Genomic DNA, 19,321 nt, shown 5'->3' on the forward strand with positions numbered 1-19,321 from the left:
CATGTGTTATTTTACTTTGCCTATTCTGTTCTGAACATCAAATTTTTAAAATATTATTGTTGACAATTCTTTTTTCAAATTTAACCCAAATGATTTTAGTGTGATTAGAGCGACATGAACAACTGAAGTATTGCTAAGATGAATTTTAGTGTGATTAGAAAGGCAACAGGCTGAAAGACAGGTATGTTCATAAAGCACAAATCTTTGAGGCTGTGGACCACTCTTACTCTACCATTCATTAAGTAGATCTAATATAGTAGATCTAATCATAGATAATACGGTATTATCTATGATCTAATGGATGAATGATTGCAAGTGACAAGTGTAATGTGAAGTACGCATGTAGTCTTCAGTGACCGAAAACAATGTGGTAGCTACCATTCCTGGTTTTTGAAGGTCAGATATGATATAAAAACGAAAATCCATTAGTAATTTTTGGAACCGATTCCCCTCACTATTAAAATGTAGGGATTTAGTGAAGTGGAACATTTTTTTTCTAATGTTTTATTGTTTAAATGGGGACACCGTGGGATTAAAGTCATTAACACTTAACCTAATATAATATTAAATATAAAAGAATAAAGTTAGTCAAGTTATTTCTTTAAAAAAATACATTCACTGCAAGTGGAAATGAATAATAGCACCATTTAAATCTGGATAAATCATGAAAACAGCGCACCCATTTTATGTAGGCTAACCAATTGCAGCTTAATACTTAATGATCATCTGGCGTAACCAAAGAAAATGGTTACGCACAGCATAAACTGATAAACCCGCAACCATTTTTCTGGTTACGCCAAAATTTGAAATTTCGTGGCCTGAGATTAAAAGTCCCACCTTGATTTGGCAAACGGGTCTCCCAAACTTAAGAATGCTAAATAAGACTTCCCTACCTTCCGTGTGTGACACTGTCGGTATTCCAAGATAGTCGGTTGGCGTAGCCTCTAATATCAAGTAACCAAAATAATATCAATGTTGGCGTGTGTGTATGGGTAAACGATAGATCTTATAAAGCGAGTACAATATAGAGCGAGGAACATGTCAGTCAATTTGATTGACAGTTCGATGTACGGCCTTGACATTATGTATAGTAGAGACTAAAATCAGACCTTGGATCTACTTAAATTAAAAGATTTTGGAATATTTTTTCAATTAATTTCCATAAAAAACACGAAATTTGAGTGATTTTATTATTTTAAATTAAGAATATTATCGTATATGTCCTAGAAATAGAGAAAATCATCGCATTATACGACACATAAATCGGTTTCGCTTTATATAGTGAGTCTTTTTCTTATATTTGAAAGAAATTTGGAGTATTTCTTTCAATTAATTTCCATAAAATAAAGATATTAGAGTGATTTTATTATATAAATTAAGAATATTATCCTATATAGGCTATCCTATGACCACATATACAACCCAATCGGCCTCGCTTTATAGTGAGTCTTTTTCTTATGTTTAAAAGATTTTGATATTTCTTTCAATTAATCTCCATAAAATAATTATATTAGAGTAATTTTTTTATTATAAATTAAGAATATTATCCTAGAAATGGAGAAAATCATCACACTATTACATAGAATCCAAGGATTGTGGAGTATTTTCTTAAATTAATTTCCATAAAAAAAAACAATAGTAGTTTTATTTGATTATATAAATTAAAAATATTACCCTATATGTCCTAGAAATAGAGAAAATCGTTGCCTTATACCACACATTGAACCCAACCGTCCTCGCTTTATAGTGAGTCTTTTTCTTATGTTAAAATTATATTGGATTATTTTTTTCAATTAATTTCCATAAAAAAAAAGATATTACGGTGATTTTATTATATAAATTAGGAATATTATCCTATATATCCTGGAAATAGAGAAAATCATTGCCTTATACCAAACACAGAGCCGAATCGGCCTCGCTCTATAGTGAGTCTTTTTCTTGTGTTTAAAGGATTGTGTAGTATTTTTTTCAATTAATCTCCATAAAAAAAACATATTTGCAGTGATTTTATTATATAAATTAAGAATGTTATCCTATATATCCAAGAAATAGAGAAAATCATTGTCTTATACCACATATTGAACACAATCGGCCTCGCTTTATAGTGAATCTTTTGGTGTATTTTTTAAATTAATTTCCATTTGAAAAAAAAACGATATTTTAGTGAGTTCTTATATAAATTAAGAATATTATCCTATATATCCAAGAAATTGAGAAAATCGTTGCCTTATGCCACTTATAGAACCCATTCGGCCTCGCTTTATAGTGAGTCTTTTTCTTATGTTTAAAAGATTTTGGAGTATTTTCTTCAATTAATTTCCATAAAAAAACATATTTGCAAAGATTTTATTATATAAATTAAGAATATTACGCTATATATCCTAGAAATAGAGAAAATCATTGCCTTATACCAAACACAGAGCCGAATCGGCCTCGCTCTATAGTGAGTCTTTTTCTTGTGTTTAAAGGATTGTGTAGTATTTTTTTCAATTAATCTCCATAAAAAAAACATATTTGCAGTGATTTTATTATATAAATTAAGAATGTTATCCTATATATCCAAGAAATAGAGAAAATCATTGTCTTATACCACACATTGAACACAATCGGCCTCGCTTTATAGTGAATCTTTTGGTGTATTTTTTAAATTAATTTCCATTTGAAAAAAAAACCGATATTTTAGTGAGTTCTTATATAAATTAAGAATATTATCCTATATATCCAAGAAATTGAGAAAATCGTTGCCTTATGCCACTTATAGAACCCATTCGGCCTCGCTTTATAGTGAGTCTTTTTCTTATGTTTAAAAGATTTTGGAGTATTTTCTTCAATTAATTTCCATAAAAAAACATATTTGCAAAGATTTTATTATATAAATTAAGAATATTACGCTATATATCCTAGAAATAGAGAAAATCATTGCCTTATACCACACATTGAACACCATCGGCATCGCTCTATAGTGAATCTTTTTCTTAATTTTGAAAGATTTTGGTGTATTTTTTAAATTAATTTCCATTAAAAAAAACGGTATTTTAGTGAGTTCTTTTATAAATTAAGAATATTATCCTATATATCCAAGAAATTGAGAAAATCGTTGCCTTATGCCACTTATAGAACCCAATCGGCCTCGCTTTATAGTGAGTCTTTTTCTTATGTTTAAAAGATTTTGGAGTATTTTCTTCAATTAATTTCCATAAAAAAACATATTTGCAAAGATTTTATTATATAAATTAAGAATATTACGCTATATATCCTAGAAATAGAGAAAATCATTGCCTTATACCACACATTGAACACCATCGGCATCGCTCTATAGTGAATCTTTTTCTTAATTTTGAAAGATTCTGGTGTATTTTTTAAATTAATTTCCATTAAAAAAAACCAATATTTTAGTGAGTTCTTATATAAATTAAGAATATTATCCTATATATCCAAGAAATTGAGAAAATCGTTGCCTTATGCCACTTATAGAACTCAATCGGCCTCGCTTTATAGAGAGTCTTTTTCTTATGTTTAAAAGATTTTGGAGTATTTTCTTCAATTAATTACCATAAAAAACATATTTGCAGTGATTTTATTATATAAATTAAGAATATTACCCTATATATCCTAGAAATAGAAAAAATCATTGCCTTATACCACACATTGAACACAATCGGCCTCGCTTTATAGTGAATATTTTTCTTAATTTTCAAAGATTTTGGTGTATTTTATCAATTAATTTCCATTAAAAAAACCGATATTTGAGTGATTTATGATATAAATTAAGAATATTATCCTATATATCAAATTGAGAAAATCGTTGCCTTATACCATTTATAGAACCCAATCGGCCTCGCTTTATAGTGAGTCTTTTTCTTATGTTTAAAAGATATTGGAGTATTTTTTTAAATTAATTTCCATGAAAAAAAGATATTTGAATGATTTTATTATATAAATTAAGAATAATATCCTATATATCCCAGAAATAGAGAAAATCATTGCCTTATACCACACATTGAACCCAATCGTCCTCGCTTTATAGTGAGTCTTTTCTTATGTTTGAAAGATTTTGAAGTATATTTTCAATTAATTTCCATAAAAAAAATAACAATATCAGAGTCTGTTTATTATATAAATTAAGAATACTATTCAAAAAACGATATTAGGGTGATTAGATTATATAAATTAAGAATATTATCCTATGTATCCTAGATATAGAGAAAATCATTGCCTTATATCACATATAGAACCCAATCGGCCTCGCTTTATAGTGAATCTTTTTCTGAAGTTTTAAAGATTTTGGTGTATTTTTTAAATTAATTTCCATTTTAAAAAAAAAGATATTTGAGTGATTTCTCATATCAATTAAGAATATTATCCTATATATCCAAGAAATTGAGAAAATCATTGCCTTATAAAACCCAATCGGCCTCGTTTTATAGTGAGTCTTTTTCTTATGTTTAAAAGATTTTGGAGTATTTTTTTCAATTAATTTCCATGAAAAAAAGATATTTGAATGATTTTATTATATAAATTAAGAATAATATCCAATATATCCTAGAAATAGAGAAAATCGTTGCCTTATACCACACATTGAACCCAATCGTCCTCGCTTTATAGTGAGTCTTTTTCTTATGTTTGAAAGATTTTGAAGTATATTTTCAATTAATTTCCACAAAAACAAATAACAATAGAGTCTGTTTATTAAATAAATTAAGAATACTATTCAAAAAACGATGTTAGAGTGATTAGATTATATAAATTAAGAATATTATCCTAGATATAGAGAAAATCATTGCCTTATACCACATATAGAACCCAATCGGCCTCGCTTTATAGTGAATCTTTTTCTTAAGTTTTAAAGATTTTGGTGTATTTTTTTAAAATTAATTTCAATTTTAAAAAAACCCCGATATTTGAGTGATTTATTATATAATTAAGAATATTATCCTATATATCCAAGAAATAGAGAAAATCATTGCCTTATACCTCATATAGAACACAATCGGCCTCGCTCTATAGTGAATCTTTTTCTTATGTTTGAAAGATTTTGGAGTATTTTTTTCAATTAATTTCCATAAAAAAACATATTTGCAGTGATTTTATTATATAAATTAAGAATATTACCCTATATATCCTAGAAATAGAGAAAATCATTGCCTTATACCACATATTGAACACAATCGGCCTCGCTTTATAGTTAATCTTTTTCTTAATTTTGAAAGGTTTTGGTGTATTTTTTAAATTAATTTCCATTTAAAAAAAACGGTATATTAGTGAGTTCTTTTATAAATTAAGAATATTATCCTATATATCCAAGAAATTGAGAAAATCGTTGCCTTATGCCACTTATAGAACCCAATCGGCCTCGCTTTATAGTGAGTCTTTTTCTTATGTTTAAAAGATTTTGGAGTACTTTCTTCGATTAATTTCCATAAAAAACATATTTGCAGTGATTTTATTATATAAATTAAGAATATTACCCTATATATCCTAGAAATAGAGAAAATCATTGCCTTATACCACACATTGAACACAATCGGCCTCGCTCTATAGTGAATCTTTTTCTTAATTTTGAAAGATTTTGGTGTATTTTTTAAATTAATTTCCATTTTAAAAAACCCCCGATATTTGAGTGATTTATTATATAAATTAAGAATATTATCCTATATATCCAAGAAATTGAGAAAATCGTTGCCTTATACCACTTATAGAACCCAATCGGCCTCGCTTTATAGTGAGTCTTTTTCTTATGTTTAAAAGATTTTGGAGTATTTTTTTTCAATTAATTTCCATGAAAAAAAGATATTTGAATGATTTTATTATATAAATTAAGAATAATATTCTATATATCCTAGAAATAGATAAAATCGCTGCCTTGTACCACACATTGAACCCAATCGTCCTCGCTTTATAGTGAGTCTTTTTCTTATTTTTGAAAGATTTTGAAGTATATTTTCAATTAATTTCCATAAAAAAAAATAACAATAGAGTCTGTTTATTATATAAATTAAGAATACTATTTTTTATGTATCCTAGAAAAAGGGAAATTCATGGCCCTTCTTATGTATGAAAGGTCTTGGCGTATTTTTTTCAATTAATTTACATAGAAAAATGATATTTGAGTGATTGTCTTATAAAAGTTAAGAATATTATCTTATATATATTCTAGAAATAGAGAAAATCAGCATCCTATACCACATACAGGACCCAATTGACCTCGCTGTAAAGTGAGTCATTTTCTTATGATTGATTGGGTTGAGCGTGGACCCTCCTACAGAAAATTTTGAAAATTGCAGCCCTTTCCTGTCGGGTTAGATACAAAGTGGAACCAATGATTACATTGCCCAAATCTGACGAAATACGGAGTTATCAGCATTTTTGCGCGAAAAGAGTTGTTTCGATACAGATCGAAAATTCTAATTAGACAGTGATTCTGCAATGGATAAATCACCCACTCCTTGGAAACAAAGTTGACAAGAGAAAAATAACCCACGAAATGTCGCATAGATGCTTTAACATATAACATATATTTTACATAATAAGTTTCTTTCTAGCTTTGTGACTTGCGAACATGTTAACTGCAACAACTCTATACACAGCGAGGGGAGCGCTTTCATGCGTCCTTTACCCATGGTGGAACGCAGGTGGTGATTCTTGATTCGTGCAAGAGAGCAGTATACATTTTTTTTAGGGGGGGGGGGGACTAAAGAATATCCCAACACCAAATTCAGCTCGTTGCGTGCATCCAATACTATCAGTTCAAAAAAGAGAAGAAAGCAAATGAGAATTCTAACATCGCATTCGACTTTTAGGAATAAAATGAAGATGGGTATATACTATGATGTGTGCTATGAGGGCGTTTCCGCCTACTCTGCCGAATCTAACATGTACGCGGGCATCCCAACCGGACAACACGGGAAAGCCACGCTGGACAAAATCCCGTCGAACTTTCTCTGCCAACACCGGGATCCATCTCGGGACCTCCTGTCAGTGAGCCAGCGCATTACTCACCTAGACACCGTGGCTCATCGCCATTTGTCGAATATAATTGGCCTGGCTCATGACTCATGTACCTTAGCACTGAACACAGGCAAGGGGCCTTTTTTCTGTACTGGGGGCCCTTCCACTAGACATAGGGGCTCTGTTATAGGGGGTCCATATTATGTTTTCTCCCCGGAATTGGCGTTTTTTCCGTTTTATTTTTAAACATTTTCCATTATTTTCGGGTCGGAGGCTGGCGCCACCGCTATAATCCGCTTCTGACAATAACCCACCTTTATTTGAGGTAGAATGTTTAAACTTCGTTTAGATGTTCAATGGGTGAATGTCTTGACTGTGTTCGATGATTAACATTTTGCGCTAAGGCTAGGCAGAGATAAACAATTGGTTGGTTGATGTTTTGGGACACGATAATTAAGTGCAATTGTGTTGGTACTAGAGATGCTTTGTTTCGTCTTTTAAAGCGATTTGTACTTCTTTCCTCATCTAATTAGATGATGATGATGATGATAATAATAATTATTTTATTAAAGTGTCACAAATCAGTAGAATATTTACACATTTTATACAACATAATACACATGATTTCTGGCCAACAAAGGCCTTTGAGACACTGGTTAAAACATTAAAATACTATAAGACAATAAATACAGATATATATCTAAAATACTATAAGGCAATAAATACAAATATATATCTAAAATACAGATAATAAATACAGATAAAACAATTATGTAAACACCTGTTTCTAAAATACCTATTCTAATCATAAAATTTCATATACTATATGTTTAAATAAAAACCAGTCATAAAATTTCTAAACATTTTCGAATACTATAAGGCAATAAATACAGATAACCCAATTAATTAAGTAAACACATGTTTCTAAACTACCTATTATAATCATAAAATTTCATACTATGTTTAAAGCTATGTAACCATATATATAAGAGTAAACATTTTGAGCCTGTCACAGAATTTCAAACTATACAACGTTTTTCAGGATGTTTCGTCTATTATTTCATTTGTGTAAGAATGGTGCAAGTTGACATTCAGTGGAATTTGATAACATATTATATTGAAACTGGTCATATGTGGCTAAAGATTGGAATCTTGATTTTTTTAAACTTAATTAAAAATTCTGATTTTATACATGAACATAAACACTGTGTCAATTGGATGATAACTGTAGCCCCTAGAGCGTATACAAGATTTTTCAAAGTGATCAAGGGCCATAACTCTAGCAGTAATTATTGGCAATCAATAAGATTCTTCATCTCATGACCATAAACACTGTGTATCTATTTCAAGTCAATCGGATGATAACTTTAGTAGAGCGTCCAAAAGCATTTTCAAAGTGATCACTGAAAATCGCTGAAAAATTCAATATGCTTCTCTGTTTCACTAATTTAAATACTGCATATAAATTTCATACAGATCGGATGATAAATGTAGTCTGTTTGACTGTTCGCGACAAATAATTGTGGACGACGGATCGACGTACTGACAGACAGACCGACCATGTGGGCGTATAAAAACTGTATCCTCTATTGCGCTGACAGAAATTGTGGACGGACCGACGAATGGAAAGGGTGATTACATAAAAAAATAAAAATACGCACACGGCTCCGAACGCAACTGAGGAGTTATACTGTACCTGTTAAATTAAAGTTTCTGTTATATGACACGACAAAACGTGTTGTGGAATTAACTTCAAAATTTTCAACAAACTTATTAAAATTTTCATCAGATTGAAATACTTCTGTAGACATATTAGGTGGTATTGGAAATCGTCCTGCCTCAGAGAAAGATCCAACGATAGTTTTCTCAACTTCAGGGAGAATAAGTTTTATGTTCATCATTAGGCCTAACAATAAACGGCCCCTTGCAACCTTAACCTTCAAAAAAGTGGGAAGGGCCTAAACAACAAAAGGGCGGGGCTTAAATTATACTCGCTTTATAGAATCTATCAAAATCGGCGCTGCTTCATAATATCTAACACTTACCGTGTGTATGACGCATTTTCCGGAATCGATTAATCAGAGAAAAGGAGGGACCCATAGAGTTATATATATATATATATATAATATATATATATATATCTATCTATGGAGGGACCCTAACTTGTGTCACCTATGGAGGGACCCTAACTTATGTCACTACCACAGAGTATCTGTGTCACTACCATCTACATATTAAATAGACCTACATGTATATATCTCGTTCCAAACTTAGTAATTGTCATAATTACGATATATAATAATAATAATAACAGTTTATTCACAACTACATGTACAGGCATGAGTATGGAAGTTACAACAAACGTTTCACATTGTGAAGCATAACAATATCTATCTACATGTCTTACAAAATAACATTAATTTTCAAGATGGTGTATGGTAGAAAACCCCCCAACATAGTCTTGGTTACCAAGACGTCTAAATAAACCAGGTTTAGTTGTCCGAGACTACAAATCATAACACTTTTAATTCTTTACTTTCAATGAAAACTGATATATATTCATTGTTTTTTTTATGGGGGGGGGGGGGGGGTTGTACATAAATCATTGGGTAATATATTAGAAAATAATTATAGTTGCATTTAGGTACCAAAACGTGTAATATTTATGTAAATATATAGTCGATAAACATTGTCACTATGAAACACATGCTTTGTTCACCTTAAAGACTGGTGTTGAAAGAAAAATTGCCATGGTCCGTAAGAACACCCCTATTTTGGCTTAAGAAAATAACATTTTATAACTAATGGCAGTATTTGACAGCAATTAAAAAGTCCAACGAACATACGTTTTCAATCATTTTCCGTAACTTTTTAAGATGCTTTTTTTTAAATCTGTTAATTTCATAACGAAAAACTATTTTGATCTCACCACAGGCCTGATGAAGGCGCTGTAATTGTAACAAGTATTACACATTGTGATGCATAACAATATCTATCTACATATCTTACGAATTAACATTTAGCTTTCAAGACGAGTGGTACATATGAATCTAATAATCGGCAATATTTAATGTTACAAATCAAAGTAGTTAGGGAGCCTGTTCAGCCATTTTTTTTGCGCGTGCGTGGGCGCATGCGCGTGCATGGATGTGCGTGCACGTGACCTTGCACGTGCATGACCCCGTGACCTTGCAGGTGCGTGACCTTGCACTGAATGACCCCGTGACCTAATTCGTCATGACCTTGCACTGAGTGACCCGTTGCACGTGCAGTGACCTAGTTTGAGAAAGAGAGGGCGCGCGCGCGCGGGAAGAGAGAGAGAGAGAGAGAGAGAGAGAGAGAGAGAGCAGAAGAAGAGAGCAGAAGGGAGAAGAAGAAGAAGGGGAAGGAAGACCAAAAGAAGGGGAGACAACTCTTTTACATTGATTAAGTTGGCCCTGAAAAGGGCCGTTGGCCTCACTAGAACGTGAGGGTTCCTTAACAGGAACACTTCGGCTTTTCCGCCAAATACCTTGGCCGCTTCTGGCATTTGAGATGATGTTTCGACCTCTTATGATAGGTATTGGAAACATCTACGCCACACCAGTAGCAGACAAGGTAATCGACATCCGGCCGATTACCCCTAAACATTGGGTAATACCCCCCACAAGTCTTACAAAAGCGATGATCGTTTGAAATTCGATCCATTTTGCTAATGACATCTCTGGCTTTGACACTCCTATTTATAGCTCGGGAGGGGACGAGTCTAAGGTGTTGGGACGATACCATTTTTCACCAATCAGAATAGCATGACGTCACAAAAAACCATGACGTCACGAAAAAAAAACAGACACGTGATATGTTGTCGACATTTTATTGAACAAAACTTTTTATCATGACAAATCAAACTTACAAAAAACATATTTACAGAGCAAAAAAGCATCGACATCGTTGACCCTTCTTCTGTTCCTGTTGCAAGTTGGGAAAATGATCCCTAGCCCATTGTTCGACGAGTATATCGTTTACACGATACACGCGACCGAAAACGGAAAGGGGATATGGGGAAGGAACGTGAAATCGATGACACAGAAAATACAAGCAATAATGTCCGCACACGACACTGTCGAGTCCTTGAATCCATCTGGGTTGGTAGTCGAGTCGTTGATCTTGAACGAAACGTCGAAAGGCGTCTCCATAGATATCAGGGGGGCAACCATAGGAATCAAAGAAGGTGACGTGATTTGGCCCTTCACACACAAACACGGTCCAATGTTTGCCCGGTTGGTCTTCGTCGTCCGTGTTGATGACGTAGGCTTTGGGGTACGAGGTCGGGTGCAGTATATCCAGGTGATTACGAGCCCACACGCCTCCGAAAATGGGAGCGGGGAGATGTTTTTTTAAAGCTCGTGTCAGTTGTCGGTTGGAGAGAGCCTCACCAATCGGTGATGATTTTCCGTAAGTGGTCGATTTCCAAGACATTGTCGTATTCGGCAAACAGAACAAGACTGAGGTGATTTGTCGGGGCCGCACCGAACTTGAGTTCCAAATTCAGTGCACCTGTCTCTTTCACATGAAAGTAGTTACCGTCGGCTCCGTGGTCGTTGGTCAAATCAAAACAATACAGGTTGTACCCATTAATATAGTCGTGGAAAGGGAGGTCCAGGTCTTCTCTGGTGTTTAAGACGGCCACCCTTTTCATCAAATCCAGGTAGGGTGCGATGGCTTGTCGCTGGGGAAAGTACACGTCGTATTCGCTCACGATTTCCCCGTGCTTGGTCAGCTTGATATTTTCCAATTGATTGTGTTCGAAATGGAACGGATTTCTGTTTTTTCTTCCGTCATAGGCCGTATTGCGCACCAACCCCACGATCAGTCTCTTCGGCAAGATTTCCTTGTCGAACAGATTACCTAGGATGTGATGAGTGCGGTTGTCGGGAATGACCATGTCTCGGACCACCACGCGATTCACCGGATACTTGGCATTGGACGATAGAAGTTGCTGTTCGATGCGTGTCTGGGTACTGGGATTCAGTGTGACGAACGGGATATTCAGGTAGGCTTTGGTGAATTCGACTTTGTAGTCTTCTGCATCGTTGCCTTCGCCGTACATCAGAAAAAATTTCGGGGATTGTTTTTCCAATTTCAATCGCACGTCCACACCGCTAAGCAGATACCGATCTTGTAGACACATGTCCAAGTGTAGACGTGACTGCAGTTCAAAGGTGCGACTGCCAACGATGACTTTCTGACGTTGTTCCAATCCTTTGTTACTCGGCGCCTGTCGTACACCGTCCACCGTGGTGGCGACGGATCTCGTGGAATCGAACTGACCGGCTGTGTCTTTTTCCCACATGACTTGTTTCGACAGGTGATCGTTCTTGGCTCCCTTACCGAAACTCAACAAATTCTCCAAGTAAGCCCGGTAGGCATAGTTTGGCAGAGAAGTGGTGACCAAGGTTTCGGCAGCTGTTCCCAAGCGTAATTTGACGTCTTTGAACAACGAATGAAACAGGTTGTTAACGGGTGCGACTTGACTGTCCGCATCCAGGTCACTCCCGTCGTTCTTGGTCACCTTCAGGGCCAGGTGCAGCGTCATGTTGGCCAAATCCATGTAATCTTTGGTGTGATTGGAAATATGAAATTCGATGGGTCCGTCGTGGTTCAAGTCGGGTGTCAACGGATACTTTCTGATATTGGTCACTTTGTGTATGGCCGTCTGCGTGTCGGGTACGCTGAACAAATTCTGCAATTCGTCTCGCGCACAGGGACAGGAATCATTGCGCATTACCTGCGTAGCCATGATCGAAGATATCTAATTTGCGTCGTTTGTGAGAAGTGACCTGTGTCTTCTTCTTCCTCTTTGGACGATGTGAAGTGGACGGGGATTGCGAGGGGTCTTTTATAGGTTCCAGGTGGGCGACCACGTTCTTGAGTGTGTCGGACATCGTGTTGGACACCGCGGGCCGAAGCGTGTCCTGAGCGACTTTCTTCCAGTTCCATTTTTCCCGACCGCTGACGGCGTCGAGCACGCTCTGTCCCACTTTGGGTAACACTTGGGCCACATTCTTTTTCACGGCCGCTTTGCCGGCCGACCACAGAGTCTTTCCCACGGATTTGACGGCATTCAACAATCCCGACCATCGCCCGGCACCCCGTTGTCGCAGAATTCCCCCTCTGTACACTACCAGTCCGGCCCCTCGCTGTCTGAGCACTCCACTTTTGTACACTTGAATCATCGTCGGCGACGGAAATGAAGTTGGACCACCACCTTACCGTCGAGAAATGGCACGGCGTTTCCCATTCCGTTCCTTATATAGAGACCAATGGAGTTTAGTCGACTGTACTTCAGTGGTAAGTATTGAATCCTGGCGGGACGATGATACAATCGTCGACTGGGAATCACGTCCAACAGGGGAGCCTGCATGTCGCCCACAATCTGAGGTGCAATAATGTCCGTGTACACGTAAAACAGATCGTAATGGATTTGAAGATTTGGGGTGTGGTGAGCGTAGTAAGGCAGGAGACTTTGGCCATCGTCGCCGGTCATTATTATGGACTGCAGGGGAATCATCATTTCGTTTCCCGACCATCCCAACATGGACACAATGGGTCCCCGCAGACGAACTTCGATTCTCGGCAATACGTCCAAGTAGAAAAGCGTCTGCACGTGATTGATTTTCAGATACACTTTATCGTTGGTGTGGTCTTTCTTGAAAGAAACGAAGGAACCTCTTTGCACGGCCCCTTGACGCATTATCTCTCGAGTTTCGTAATCGCTCTGCTGTTTCTTCTCGTGGTCGGTCATTTCCTTGTTGTTGGGATCCAAGCGGACGGGTTGATTGGCCAAATGATTGTAGATGGGAGCCAGATTCCACAAATCATCCAGTCTAGTGTTCAGGACATCCAGGATATGTCTGAGCGACTCGTAGTTGTCACTCTTGATGTGTGTTTCCATTTCGATCGATCCCTTGGCCTCTTCGCCCTGGACACCCTTGAAACAATACGAGGGATCGATGCTGTGGTGTTCCCGGCATACCTTTACTTCGGGTTCTTCGCTCGAGGGCGACCAAGAATGAACGCGTAAGCCGATCGTATTGTGTCGGTGATCGATGTTGTTCCATTGGTCAGGTAACGTGATCATGGACAGTCCCACTTCCCATTCCCGATGATCGACGAGAAGGGGCGGATCCAGGTGTGTTTGAAACGTGGACACGGTGTTGTCGGGATACCACGACATGGAACTGTCACTAGGGAGCGTGAGGTAAAAGGGTCGATCGTTGTTCATTGTGTTTGGTTTTCAAGGTCGGAGAAGGTAACAGGTAACCCAGGGTACTGGAGAGCAAGGCCGTCCACAACGTGGTCTGTGATCCGTCGGGTTTGAAAGCCAATTGGGACAAGGAAACACCTGCCACGACGTACACTAAAATCACTTGACAGAAAAAGACGATTTCCGCTTGGGGCACACGTTTTCCCAAGAGTGACCAATTGTGGGAGGTCGCGGATGTGGACGTGATTTCGTCTTGCATGTTGACTGAAGTGAGCGTCTCTCACTCCTATTTATACGTTTTGGAGACTGGTCCTGTCGATCCACGAATTAAAACTCGCCGGATAACCCAACCATTTCACCAACACTTTGTCTTTTTTTCTTTCGAGTACTCTTTCGATGGAAAAGATCTCGTCGTCGTTGACTTGAACCGCTTGCAATTCTTCGGGATAGAAGGTACCTTGTATGGGTTCGCCTCTTTCGTCCAACAGCTTGTAACCGGGACCAACGTTGGGTGCGACGTTAAACGTTTCCAGAGTCCAGTTCGGCCAGTAACCTTTGTCGAAGGCACCGTGTTTCGGTAAAGCCAAACGTACGGTCGTACCGACGTCCATGGCTCTCTTTTTCTTTTTGCGGGGGCGTGGAGGTGTTGTCAACATCCATTCGTGTTCGGGACGAACGTCTTGGGGTGCCATACCGATGGTCCGATGTCGTCTGGCGTTGTAAGCCCGAACCAATTCATCTAACACGTCAATGTACCGTTGTGTTTGTCGATGAGTAAAGTATCGCCACATGCGCTCTTTCAGTGTCCGCTGAAATCGTTCCACCACACTGGCCTTGGTTTCGACGTTGTGTGTCACGAAAAAATGAATTTTTTTCTTTTTCAGGTAAGCTTGCATTTTTCGATTGAGGAATTCGGTGCCTTTGTCCGTCTGAAGTCGCTGGGGTTGTCGACTTTGAAAGATGCGACGAAAGGCGTCCACCAAACTATCTCCCGTCTTGTTTTTGAGGGGCAACACCCAAGCGTACTTGGAAAACACGTCGATGACACACAGCAAGTACCTGTATCCCTCATTCTGTTTGGCCAAGGCCGACATATCGCTCAAATCGGCTTGCCACTGATGATCTATGCCGGCCACCACGGTGGGAGTCCGAGAAAATTTCTTTTTCAGTGGTTTGTGCAAGGTGTACGGCCTTTGTTGTTTCAACCATGTTTTGACTTTGTCCAAGGGCACACCGGTAGCTTTGTGGAGACCCAGGGCTCCACCAAAAGCGGCCGGGTGTTTCGGGTCGTAATAGACTTTCTTCAGCTTTCGTTCCATGTTTCTGTCGGGTTCCATGTGATCAGGCTATTTATAGTTTTTGCAAGGGGAGCCATCGGGCTCGCTTGGTAGATGTAGATCTGACTCGCCCAGTAGGTGTACTCGTAGTCGGGGTATCGGTACTTGAGATTTTCTTCTTTCTCGGGCGTCGCGGCGGAACGGGAGTCCGTGTGGGTGGCGTGGACAACACGTTCCATCGTTCTTGATTGCCAATGGCTTCGCGCGGTACGTTCGTGACTTTCAAACTTTGCATCACGCCAAACCATCCCAGTGGAGCCTGAGTATTCTTTCGCCGACGAACCAAATCGTTCACGATGTCGATGGCATTGGTGCCGGGTACGGGTACGCCATTCCGAACCAATTCCAAGTTCTCGTTCCACGACCAAGGTGTTTTCTCCTTCAGGTGTTTCAACAAAAGGCGAGCTCGATGTTGAAAGACCCGGGGGACCGACTCCAGGATGGGGGCCTCCGAGACCACGGTTGCTTCTTCTTCGTTTTGTTCGGGTATGTTCTCGTCCGACAAGGGAATGACCTGCTTTCTTTTCCTTTGCATCGTTTGAAAACGTTGTAACAATTGTCCGTATCGTTGCATTTTATTTTCGTCGGTTAGTGTGGGATCGTTTAGCACGTGTTGCATGTCTTGGTAAACATTTTCGACGACCTGTTCCAGTGGATCTCGATCGTATGCGGGTTCCACTTGTCTGACTTCGATGGGTTTGACGTCGGTGGGACCGTCGAAGGGCACCAGTTTCATTTTCTTGGCGAATTTCATCTTTCGGAAAGGACCGGGCCAACCGCTTGAAAAATCCCCCTTTTTGTTGCTTCAGAAGTCGCCGACGGGTCTTCCAAGGTGTTTTAGACGTGCCCAAACGTCGTAACAAGGGGGCGTCCTTTTTCAAACGTTTGACCACGTTCTTGGTCACAGGAACGTTGCCGCGAATCAGGTTTCCAATACACTCACACACACCGTCGACGATGGGTTGAGCCTCGAGCAGAAGTGGTCGGTCTTTGGGTGCAGTGTTCAACAGGTACCGCAGTGTGTCCATGACTGAGCTCGGGGCCGTTCACCGGTTCCCTTTTTATACCTTTTCCCTTATCCCCCAAATAATCTAGATAACTCGGCGGCCATAGCGTTCGCTCTTTCGCCCCTTCTTATGAAGGGATGTTTACCACCTTATTGTCCTCCCAATAGTTTAGATACCAAAGGGGCTAAAGCTGGGAGGGCCATAGCGAGCAATGCACCGATGGCACCACCTTGTTGATTGAGAAGTCGCTGTTTGACGACGGGTGATGTTCGTGGATTAGTCAATTTGCGAAGCAATGCTTGATATTGTTTCAACTCCTCGGGACTCAGACCCCTTCCGCGCTGAACGTTCCGTCGAACGAATTTATTTCGTTTCTTGTTTCTTTCCTCTTGCAGTCTTTCCTTCCATCGCAGCAAGATACGAATCAACACCCCCCCGAAGAACCCACGTCCTCCAGGTTTCATGATCAGAGAGAGTTTTTCGGCCGTCGGCATGTTTCTCTCGGTCAGTTGGCTCAACACTTGTCGATTTCGTTCCACCCATTTCTTGTGCTGGGCATGCAGTGGTTGAATGTTACCATTCAACAAATGGTTGGCCGCCAACTTGAACCACTGCAACAATCCAAGACGTGCCCTACCCGTATTCTTGACCAACTGTCCATAAGCCATATCGGGAGTCAGATGTTGTAACTTGCGAATAAAGGACTTCAACCCTTTCATAGAACTCTTCTTTTCTCTTCGGGGTCGACGAATGATCGGCGAGGGAGACCGAGAAGGGGATCTTGTGTGGCGTGGAGGTGTGACCGGTAAGGTGAGACGTGGTGGCGTGGCCGGTAAGGGAGACATGGGGCTCCCAGGTGGTGTCAACGAGGGCAGCCATTGTCTTGTGGGTGCCCTCATTCTCGGACGAGTCTGCCTTCGTACCGTGGGATCACGAAGGTCCGGTGCCAGGGTCGGGAACGTCGCTCTGGGAAGGGTCGGAGGCGGATGTTTCCGCTGCGTATTCTTCGTACGAGCCATCGTGACTAACAGAATCAAGTCGAGTGACAGGTCCCCCTTTTATACCTTTTGAACGTAGGCGATGGGTGGTTCCTCTTGGGGTAAAATATTGGATCTCAAACGCAAAGCTTCGGGCGTATCGGGTTTCAAATCAATGAGTAAGTAACTGCGAGGGGTACTCGTCGCATCGGCATAAGCTTCCTGCATATACTTGGAGTGGGAGGGGTACATCTGACGGGCCAACACGCCAATTTGTGAGGCGTCTCGGGGATTCTTGAACAAGACCAAGTAATGGGCATTCAGGCTGATGGTACGCTGTTGCTTGTCGAACAAGTTTTGCACAATGTAAATGACACTCGTGTCGTGGTGATGACTCTTTTTCGTGAACCACTTTTGCAATATCTCCGTGTCTTCTCCCATCAAATCGTCCACGACCAAGACTTGTGGACCCTTGACTTGCTCCATCACGTCGTCAATGTCTGTCAAACCTTTGACGTAAGTGTAAGGAAAGCGATCGTAACTCCCTTGCCATTCCCCATAGGCCCACACGATGCGCTGGGGAGGGATGTCGAACAGGGACGCTTGGAGAAATTTCTGTACAAAGACCGTCTTTCCAACACCCGTTGGACCGCTGACTAACATGGTAAAGGGGTGTTTGAACGCCACATCCATCTTGCACTGTTTCCCCCCTACCTTTTTCCCCTGCCTTTTATACCTTCGCGCCCACCACAGAACAACAGACATGGAGTGAAACAAGAACAGAATTTATTTTACAAAAAATACAAACATAGCATGGCATTCAATACAAATACAAAAAACATGGCCTATAGTACAAAGGAAAAGAAAAAATGTTAGTTATCACGTTGTCTCTTCAGGATCTCTTGTCGCAGCCAGGGTACGTTTCGCAGGACGCGAGGAATCCAATACACATGTCCCAAAAACTTCTGCATCGAATCGTGTGGGTGCCAGTCTTCCAATTCGGCAAACGTGACGACGACGGGTACCCATTCGCTCATATCGAAACAGGGGGGATAGGACAAGACTTCGGTCATATCTCTCGGACCCGCATATTGGATAAGTGCTCGGGAAAAACTGTCTGTTTCCTTCTCCGCCAACAAGAGAACGGTCGGCTTCGGGGTTTCACTGGTTTCACTGGTTTCACTGGTAGTCGGGGAAATAACTGGTGGACTGGAAAGCTTCGTCGGCTGTTTTCTTTTTCTCTTTGTAGCGTCTGTAGAGTTCGAACGCTTCTCCACACCAGTACCAGTATCGCTGACTGCGGGTGTTGTCTCTGGGCACATCGATGTTGTTGTCGAACATGCAACCGGTGACGGCTTCGAAGTTGTTTTCTGTTTGGATTTCTTCTTGGCACTCGAGCAGGCCGTGGCCGAGCTGTCCACAGTTGAGGCACTTGTGATTGTCGTCGGTGGGTCTCTTGACTCCGTAACACTTTCTTTTGACAGTGTCTTTTCTTTCTTCGTCACTCTTCGCTTTTTGGGCTTCGGTTCGTTTTCCACACTGGGGTGCCCAGTGTCCTGGTTCTCCACAGAGGTAACAACTTCCATAGGAGCCATAAGCTGGTCTGTCTTGTCTTGGTTTTCGTTGCTGTTGTTGGGAACGAGTAGGGCAGTCTCTATACCAGTGTCCGACATTGTTACAAGAGAAACAAGCTTGACTAGCCATCGAGAGCAGAATGAAATTTGATTCTGACACTTCGCTTCTTATAGTCTTGGCCGTGACGTCACTCTCTTTTGATTGGTTCTTTCTTTTCCTTTGTTTCTATTG

The 19,321-nt window shown here is 39.6% G+C and overlaps 2 protein-coding genes across 5 annotated transcripts in view; one reads left to right on the top strand and one right to left on the bottom strand.

The window, feature by feature from the left end:
* Positions 1-932, bottom strand: part of LOC126826696 (hepatocyte growth factor receptor) — a 140,464-nt gene extending 139,532 nt beyond the window's left edge. For all 4 annotated transcript variants that reach the window (XR_008788800.1, XM_056102409.1, XM_056102410.1 and 1 more), the window contains exon 1: positions 894-932. The gene's annotated coding sequence lies outside the window, so the exon portion shown is untranslated. The remainder of the gene's footprint in view (positions 1-893) is intronic.
* Positions 933-9,083: 8,151 nt separating this feature from the next.
* LOC126826717 (ankyrin repeat domain-containing protein 24) overlaps positions 9,084-19,321 on the top strand; it is a 33,484-nt gene continuing 23,246 nt past the window's right edge. The window contains exon 1 of the mRNA XM_050555750.1: positions 9,084-9,198. The gene's annotated coding sequence lies outside the window, so the exon portion shown is untranslated. The remainder of the gene's footprint in view (positions 9,199-19,321) is intronic.

Source organism: Patella vulgata, chromosome 7 (assembly GCF_932274485.2).
Source record: "Patella vulgata chromosome 7, xgPatVulg1.2, whole genome shotgun sequence".
In the NCBI taxonomy this organism is placed as follows: domain Eukaryota; kingdom Metazoa; phylum Mollusca; class Gastropoda; family Patellidae; genus Patella; species Patella vulgata.